Genomic DNA, 9,885 nt, shown 5'->3' with positions numbered 1-9,885 from the left:
CGGCGCGGCGCGGCGGAGGGAGCCGGCCTCAGCACAGCCGCCCGCGCCGTCTTGGCCCCGGCGGTGGCTCCCGCTCCTTCTCCTTCGGGGACCCCGTAGGACGCACACGCAGTTTAGTGGGACGAGGAGGCCGCGGCTCGTAAAACCCGCTCGCTGGGGCCTCCTCAGGTGTCTTGGCTAAGGAAAGCCGCCCCCGGCCTGCAGGGGAGCGGCCACAGCGGGGCTCCATGCCTGACCCCGCCGTGTGTCTGCTTCTCTTCAAGATCATCCTGAACTCCATGCACAAATACCAGCCCCCCCTCCCCCCCCAATCTCTAATAGTTAATTCTTTGGCGTCTCAGACAAGGATGCCATAAAGAGAGGCTGTTCTATCCAAATACCAAGACAGACAACCGACTTGAACTTGCTTCAGACTTCATGGAAAATATATGTCCAAGGCATTTGTGGTCACTTTAGTCAGTGTATCAAAGGCAAGAGAAATCCTGAAAGAGGCCACTTTTTCACCCAGGGAAGGGGGCCAAAATGAGGGCATGAAAAAGATGGGCAAATACCACCAAAAAGTATTTAGAAATGAATGTTAAATAAAAACTGTAAAAAAAACTTCCCTGGTATTCAAAGACCCAACTTTTTTGCTTTCCACAAACATTTTTATGAGTAATTCTTAGAAAAACTATTCATGAAAAGAAAAAATTGCTACAAATAATCTTGCACCAGAAGGTTTCATGTGGTCATCTTGAAAGCAGAAGCAATACCATATAATTTAGAGTTCCAATCATACAGCATGAATAATGAATATTGGAAACAGTACTCACAGCAAACAGTTGGCAAGCAATCCATAAGGCTGAAATATGTTGGTATAAACCCTTCGTTAAATAATTTTGAATAGGCAGATTAGTGAAAACTGAACTTTACTCACAAGTTAAATTTTGAACAGCAAAGAGGACTAAATTAATCGAAGAAATTGTTCACCACAGAGTTCACCTTGTTCTCAGAGCCAGGCAGACGCAATGTAAGGTGAATGGAAAAATGCCTGTAAGTGAAGATGGGCTTTCAATTTTCTGAATAAAACAACTCTGGTGCCTCTGGTTGGTCTGAAAAGACAAATATACCTTTTGGGATTTTGACCCCCGCATTTGCTCACTTGTGTCATTTGTAAAGAACTGTGTAAAATCCAGTACTGTGTTTGGGCAAAGGTCAGGAAACACACAGACAATGTATCCAGCATGTTTTAACTTTCAACTAAGGTGACAATTATCCAGGCATCTCCATTAGGAAAATTTTTGAACATTTAGAAAGTTGCTCATGTCTGGACAACTATTTCTCACATATTTTAAGGGGGAAGGGCAAGTGAGGCAGGGAGGGCAAGAGGACAACATTGCTTGCAATATTTTTAAATCATATACATTATTTTAAAGAAAAATTAAGGGAAAATAAATGATACGTGGCATTCATTCCTTGGCTATCCAGGGTTAGGTGATGCTTTATACACAGAAAGTTAAAAGACTAGGAATGCCTTGCAAAACACTGAATTTAATGAATGTCTTCTGTTTTGTTACCAATTTACCTATATCATCTTTTCTTACTAATTTATGGAGAGAAGTCTATTAATCATCACATACTGAGAAAGAAAATTGCATGTTCAGCACAAACATAAATTATCAGCTTAAACTCAAATTCTCTCACAGGATCTGTAAAGCTAAAAGTTTTGAATAGCTCTGATAGAACAAATGGACAAGGAAAGACAATGCATCTTTTGAAATACAAACCTGAAAAGATGTTATGCTCAATTACCCTGACAAAAGATTTGGAACCCAACAATATCCCCTGTGGAATACCACTGCTAAACAAGAATGCTAAATCAAAAGCTCAAAGTTAAGCAAGAATAATATAGTATAAGCTACATTAAACGTTTGTCAGCCATAGAGCTAGAATCCACTTGGATGTTTACTAAATACCGATTCTTGTCTTCACTGAAATACATCCTCCTGAGGTTTCTTATGAAAGGAAATTTCAAATAGGCACCACGAGAAAGTACACTCAATAGTAAACTCCTAATGGCACGGTTTGTTCTGTATACAACTGAGTCACCTGGTTGGCATGGAGGACTGGAATGGGAGATGCTAAAGACTACCAATAAAGAAAAATGTGATAGTCATATTCAGGCGACACATTAACCAGTGAATGACATGGTGGGAGGACACTGGAATAAGATACTAACCACAGTAGGAGTAGATTTAAATGGATTTGAGGTTTAACTGCTATTCCTTCACCTCAGTGAGGCCTTCCACCAGGCTACTGGGATGATTGCTGTGAGATTGATAATCTTAGTTTATATTCCAGCCTTGAAGAGAACACTTAAGACTTTTATTTCTTAGCCTCTAGGTACATCAGGGATGGGTTTCCAGCCAGACTTGCAGGTGTTCAGAGGACAACATGTGAGTCGATGTTTCCAATTGCAAGGGAGCAGAGAAAAGTTGGACAGTCCCAGCCTTCTGATGCAGGAGCAACGGAAAAGCTGGGAGAGAAGCAGTACTTCCAGCCTGCTACTTACAACAGAGCCCACTCTTCCACTGTGGTATACATTTTTGGGAGGGGGGTACTGCAACCTGTATCATTTGGGAGGCTTCTGCACAGTCATCAATGCTGAGTAACTCCATATGGAATGCAGATTGCTTCAGAGGGAAGGGGATGATGTTGCCAAAAAAGCACTAAGAACAGAACTCCAATTTAGACCAGTCAGCTCATATTATCCTCATGATGGCAAGTTCTTGACTAGGTACCAATTTTTGACTGTACAAAAGGGTCATCTTTCTGAATTTCAGGCCTCAGGCTCAGAGCTGCCATGCAAGCAGCCATGGCAGGCACAGGCCCCAAAGTATCAGTCTATAGCTGTTGGATGCTAGAAAGGTTCAGATGCTGTGAAAGTATAAAACTAGATGGCTTAAAGGCAGAATGAAAGGACTAAGGGGAAGTCAGGGAAACCGTAGCATTATTTTAGATTTAGTTTCCTAAATTCTAGGGTCTCCTGAGCCTACATGAGATTTGTGTCCACAGAAGAGGGACCAGGATGCAGGATTTGGTAGTGCCCTCTCAGAGCTGCAAGCAAGGTAGCTTTACCTCTGAGAAAGACGGTGCTCTGCTATATTCTTGTCCCTGTCAGCCACCAGCTGAAATGTAGTGGCAAACACCCAGATTAATCCGCTGACTGATGCTAAAAATTGATATGCAATTCAAGAGAACAATAAAGAAAGAGAAACATAGGGCATTATCCCAGATAGTAATGCTGAATATATCAATAACAAAACAAAAATAATAATGGTACAAAATATGAGTTGAGTTTCTACTCAAAGGTCTTTATCTGTCCTGGGTCTTGATGGAAACTTGCTCTCAATATCAGTATGATATCTGCTGTGAATAGAAGATAGTCCAGTAAATTCTGGTTAATTCATCACTCCAAATCATGGCTAATCATCAAGTTTTGACCAATTATCAAGAGTTGATAAGGGAGGCAGGAGATATTGGCAGGCAAATAGAACAAGAAATAATTAAACCATAGTGACAAATGATCTTATAGGCAAACTAAGCAGAGATTGAAGTACATAGTCTTAGTGTCCTGAACTCTGCACCATAATTCTAATCGTGCAATTGGTCTAGTAAAAGTTATCACTCAGAAAGATCCTTGCCTGTACTGTAATTATGAAACCCAGTTCTCTCCCAAAAAAAATTCTGAGACCCCTACCATAGAGCATATAATTCTAGTTACCAATTTTAATGAATGTGTTTTTTTCTTTGTTTACAAATTTTCAGGCTCCTTCCCTTTGGGTCCTTGATTGCTTATTACATGATGGCAGGACTGAAGATTTGAATAAGAAACTCTTTCCTGCCTGCCACAGCAGAAGAAGAATGCTTGAGTTTAGTGTGAAATGCAAAACTATAGGCATAAGCCCATCAAATTAAGAGCATCAAACGTCAAATGTTAAATAGCAGTTGTATTGCCTCCCCCTCAAAAATAAACATGCCTTCAACATTAGCAAAGGTTAATAGACAAATAAACAGCAATGATTGACAAATACATCCTTAAAATCAGTGCTACAGTAAAATATCATTGACATAACATCAACTGGTGATATTATAAAGGTTGAAAGTACATCATGGAAGATGAACATAAATTCTGTGAGAAAAAACAGCAGAATTTGTAGTCTGACGGCATTTGCACACAATATTTTGTCCAACAGTAAGGTAATTGTACAGGGCTTAAACTGAACCAAATTCCTACAAACACCTTGGACTGCCCACAGGGAGAAAGCACACTCGTGTATCCTAGAACTTTTTCTAAAAGTTCTCAAAGGAAATAAATACAGTATTATAATCAGATCGAAGGTATTACAGACAATTACTCAAAGCAATATTTTTTTCTAAAGAGCTTTGTTTACATAGCGACATTGGAAAGGTCTCAAATTTACACACACATTTTAGCGAGATGAATTTTGCAGGAATGAACCCTTTCATGCAATCACCTAGTTTGAGAAGTGTCTTTATTTCAGCTTTTATAGTGTAGTCGCTGTCTCCTTGATGGTTGCAGTGCTATGAGCCACTTTCTCCTTCTCTGCCTACAAAACAATCGTTCGAAAGAACTTTTTCTTTTCCCCAGCTTCTTCCCCCCGGTTGCTTCTAAGACCCTGGCTCCACATTCTGACGAGCACGTATAGTTACCAAGAAACTTCCACAGGATACTCTGCCAAGATGAGTTAGAAGGTTTCCACTGAACTACACTGGGCACTGAGGACTAAAGGAGAACTAGCTGGAAGAGATTTAGAAGAAGGTACTGATAGAGGTCATTAGGGGATCTGAAACAATCTTTTACCAGAGGGACACCAAGCACAAGGACTTTGCATATGTGTTTTGAAGATTTTGACTCTGAAGAGGACCCAGTATTACTATACCAGCTACAGCAGCTCCCCAGCTAGAGGCCCTCCCCCTCAAAAAACACCATCTCAATGTATATGCATGGTATGTGCAAGGAAGAAGAAATAGGAGAGGAGATGGAGAGAAGAATGTCTCTCTCTCCCTCATTCTTACACACAGATGCACACACACTTTTTGCTGATTGCTGTCATGACACTTTTTCTCCTGGATTTAACTATTATCCCTCTGAGCTCTTATTGAATCCCACTAAATTCCTTTTTCATCTCAGTTAGCCAAACATTTTTAAGCTTTAATAATTTCAGAACCATCAATATCCCATTCTAAATAGCTTTAAACTCCTGCATGCTTACCGTTTTTTATTCAGTACACCTCATTTTTCCATAACAGCCCCCTCCCTCCCAGAATATGCCTCCAGGGTGCCCTTAAAGCAGTGGTTTCCAACCCATACCTCTGGGGGAACATATTGCCCATGAGACCTTCCAGCATTGCTCATGACCACAAGGAGTTAAAAAGTTAAAACCCTGAATGACAGAGAGCAAAGTACATGTTAGCTTCAGCACCTCACTTTGCCCACGCTACTGCCCACAGTTTAGGAACCACTGTCTTGGGACCGCTGTGCTTCTTTTCAGTTCTGAACAGCTTTGCCTTTCAATCTCACATAGCCTGTCCCTCAATCTCTTTTTGTTCAATCAGAAACTAAGCGGGCTGTCAATCAGATATAATGGGCATTTATACACATGCTCTGGAAGTGGGGGGAGCTTTAATTAGAGCAGCTCCAAGACCCACTTGAATGAAAGCTTCCAGAGCATCTTGTGTATCAGTGTCCCTGCACTTAAAAATGGCAGTGGGGGCACTTTAACTAAAACTCAATGAACAAGCTTTAGTTAAAGCACCCCGCTGCCATTTTTAACCACAGGGACGCCGACGCACACAATGCTGAAGTCTGCTGGAGCATGGTAATTATACCATGTCAGAGCAGTCTCACTGCTCGTATATAAGAACCCACTGGGTACATCTACATGTGCACTTTACTGCAGAGTTGACTAATTAGTTCCGCAGTAAAGTATCACAGTCTACACGTACACCAGCATTAGCGTGCAGTAAAATAACTTTGCCATAGGAGTCCCCAACAGTACTATCCTATGGTGGAGAAATTTAGTGCACTGAAACGCATGTGTAGACTGTGACAGGGGCTGGCTAGGGCACAAGGATCCTGAAGTGTGGGGGTTGCCTGCCGCCTAGTTCTGCACTGTAGCACCCTCATGCCCTAGCCAGCCCTTCCACCTCCCAATGCCACCATACAGAGCCCAGGGCTGACCCTCCATTCCCCTGCTGGCCTGGGGCCACTTCACGCCAGCTCAGACTGTTGCAGTGCTGGGCTCACATATAAACTCTGCACCCAGAAGCAAATGACTCTGGTGTGAACCGCGCCAGAGTTTATCACATTGCACTAATAGCACATGTAAATGCACCCAACAAGGAAGGAATTAATGGCTCTGGGGCATATTGCTCTGGGGTTTTATTTTTTAATATAACTTTCACAGTCACATCTCTCAAAATGGGCATTCTGAAATAAATCAAATGTACAAAAGTACCTGATCCAAATCCTGTTCTCTATGGGGACCCAAAGTCCCCAAATCACAGGAATGCTACATTACTTCTATTTAAAGGCAGAGTAATGTCCAAAACTCTTGTGTACTATGGAGAAGAGTTCAGTACATCTCCCCATCTGAAAATACAGAAGGAGGAATTATGAGTAAGTTGGCTCATGTGCAGTAGGTCAACAAATGGCAGATTTATTCTGTTAGGTTAAAGCTTTAGGAGCTGGACCCTAAACTATACAGCTCAATTGTATGCAACAACCTTCCTTACTGCAGCCAAATGTCCTGGGGCAAATCTCATGTCCTTTTATTTTGCCTTGCAGGATTTGATCAGGTTCAAATCTGATTGCCCAAATCATACATTTCATCAACCAGATTTTAGGCTTCTGAAGACTGGACTTGGCATCCAAATGGGTACATGATAGAGGAAGGTAAGTTTGACAATTCAGTTTAGTGACTGCAATCATCATGGCTGCTGTAAAGAAATGGCAGTGAGTGAAAGGAATAGAAGGAGAAGGGGATATTTGGATATATCTATGGCCAAATTGCAACAATGGATAAAAGCATCTGTTCTGCAATGCCTTGTCACGATCCATTGCTAGGGCTCGTAAGGTTGCAGAACTGGTAGTCTGGCCTGCTAGGCAAAACAACTGAAGGCTCTAACCAGCACAGCTATAGTAGCTGCATGAAGGAGGTCCCATGACTGTGAACTATTTTTGATCTTTAATAAATTTAGGACCCATGAAGGAAAAAAAAAACTGAGTGCTTTCCTCCTTCAGTTTAACCCTTTTTACTCTTTAGATTTCAGTCCTCCAGCTAATTAAAAGGAAACCCAACAGTCAAAATGTGAAAGTTCATTGTGAACCAATAAAAACGGATATTGTAGCCCAGTATATGAATGGTCCAAACCACTTCACTTTACAATACTGTGAAACAGGGCCAGCTCTACAGAATGTAACAGTCTTGCCATACTCAGCAATGACTCAGGTAATTTTTCAACAATATTGTTTCTATTTGTTATCCATCATGCACCAGCCACTGGGCTCCATTTTGCTATTTCCTACAAGAGAAACCACCACACTTTGAAAGAATCCCAGTGCTCCAAATATTTGTATGCTAAACATCATATTTTTTCAACATTGGCTTTTAAGTTATACTACGGAAAGTAGAGAATGGGTTCAGACCTTCGCAAATTATTCTAGGATCAGTGCAACATCTTTTGCCAGCCACAACATAAGAACAAGGCAAGATAAACATGATTGACATGCTATAATATGAAAAACTGCCATTACATTTAATGTCTTTCTAACAAAGAATATTGCCTTTATTATGATGAATAAATTTGCAAATTTAACATCCAACAGACATTAGACTTTATTTTTCTGTATAAAATAAATATGGCTGAAGTATAAGATTATGACTCCACCATTATTGTGTAATACCATTTAATGTACACTGATCCCTTCTATCCTGATATCATAAAACTGGAGGGAAGAATTGTCACATTACTGCAAAACAGTTGTGCATTGTATGTGAAGACGACATAGGTGGACTTGTGAAACTGCTGGGTTTTATCACTGTTTAATGATTTGTTGCACTATTTATAGGATAAACAATAAATCTAACATGATTCATCATCTTACCCAATAAATCATGTGACAAATCATTAAGCAGAGTGATAAAATCAAGTGTTTTAGAAATAAGTTAATCTATGATGCCAATGTATAAACTAAACAGTTGCTTAAAAACCCTATTTACTAATCATTTTTACATAAAGATTGATGATTATGTAGATTAAATGTGTACATATTCCTAATAACACAAGATAATCACATGTTCTGTGTTGGTCTGCTTATAAAGAAAAAGATAACAAAAAATCCACTATGAAAATAGCATCATTTTGGTTATGTCTGTACATTCCTCAATGTTTCCCTGCACTACTTTCATTTTTAAATCTGCATTTGATTTGGGTGAAGAAATAGTTAATTAAATGTGTGCCACAAGGTTGTTGAACAGAGATTATATTTTAGCTATAAATTCTGTAATATCCTAATTAACACTTTGATTAACACTTGATAGCTGGTTCTAATGTTTCTTCATTCTTCAGTCTGAATATAACCCTGTACTCTTTCTCATTTGTGACAACTGTGTTTATAGCTTCTCTACCCATAGAGCTGCATGGCACTTTGAATTATACTCAAGAGTATATGGGCATCACGTCACATTTGTGTGCCTGATATCATACATGACTAGCTGCGCTCCAGCCAGGGTCCTTAATGTACATTCCACAGATGGACTACCCTCTGAATGCTTAGCCAGATATTAAGTTAAATCTTTTTGGAGTCAAGCTTGTTTCACATCAGTTATACAAACATATTGGTTCCTTTAAAAGGACAAAATGCATTGAGAGCAAGAAAGGAATCTAGGTCGGAAATCTAGGAAAATCATTTTAAATTTCTGCTTAGCCTTTAAATCTGAAAATCTCTACTTTAGGAACTATTGTGATATTAGGCTTTTTTGTTTTGTTTTTTTATTACTCTAAGGATAGATAACTGAGCAATAAGGAGAAATACATAAGCTGCATAGCTGGCTTACCCATGAAAGAAATGTAAACAACGGGGAAAGCGTTTCCTTTTCACTTTCTGCTTTGTATTAAAATGTAACAAAGGTAATGAGATAGTGGCACACCAGCATGATATTTTCTAGGCCAGGATTTTTTCTCAAAATGAAAAAAAAAGGTTAATATTTGTATACTGCTGTCTGTCTGTCATGATGAGACTGTGCCATACAAACTGTACCCTCTTGATAAGGTGTTTTCCTCTTTCTAGAGCAGTAATAAAAGCTTCTATAATTAGGGCTGTGGCCAACTATTAACATATCAAGTAGAGTCTGGTGAACAACACCCTCCAAGGTTGCAGAGTAGGCTGGGTAGAGGGCAAGGGTAAGACTAGGCTGGTGACTGTGGCAGAAACTGCAGGGAGCACAGACAAGGGATGGCGGGGGTGGGATTATTTTCCTTTTTCAAATCTCAATCTACAATAGACATTTTATAACTATCAAAGATTAAATGGCTAGAAGTGGGGAGCAATTCATGTCCTCTGTGTGTGCCAGGTACGAAATAAAAGCACACTGGAATCATATATCTGCAGTTCCATGTTGCTGCCTTTAAAAAAAAAACAAAACTTTATTTTCCTCTCCTTTTTGGTAAGGACACTCAGACCCCCTTCTATGCGTTACAGCCTCCAAATTGATTTGGAGATTCAGGAGGTCCCCACTCACTGCCACAGTTAGCTGGACCTGGACTCCGTGCTGGTAAGTAGGGGGCGGAGGGGCTGGAGGTGGGGGGAGGGGACCATGG

The 9,885-nt window shown here is 40.2% G+C and overlaps 1 long non-coding RNA gene across 1 annotated transcript in view; it reads right to left on the bottom strand.

Moving 5' to 3' along the window:
- Positions 1-9,885, bottom strand: part of LOC109289548 — a 94,584-nt gene that overhangs the window by 74,033 nt on the left and 10,666 nt on the right. Inside the window, exon 5 of the long non-coding RNA XR_002095400.1 lies at positions 6,522-6,655. This is a non-coding gene — a long non-coding RNA (uncharacterized LOC109289548). The remainder of the gene's footprint in view (positions 1-6,521; positions 6,656-9,885) is intronic.

This window comes from Gavialis gangeticus, unplaced genomic scaffold (assembly GCF_001723915.1).
Source record: "Gavialis gangeticus isolate Ggan-Ray unplaced genomic scaffold, GavGan_comp1, whole genome shotgun sequence".
Classification (NCBI taxonomy): Eukaryota; Metazoa; Chordata; order Crocodylia; family Gavialidae; genus Gavialis; species Gavialis gangeticus.
The sequence above is the reverse complement of the archived record's forward strand: the minus strand, read 5'-3'. Positions and strand labels throughout refer to the sequence as shown.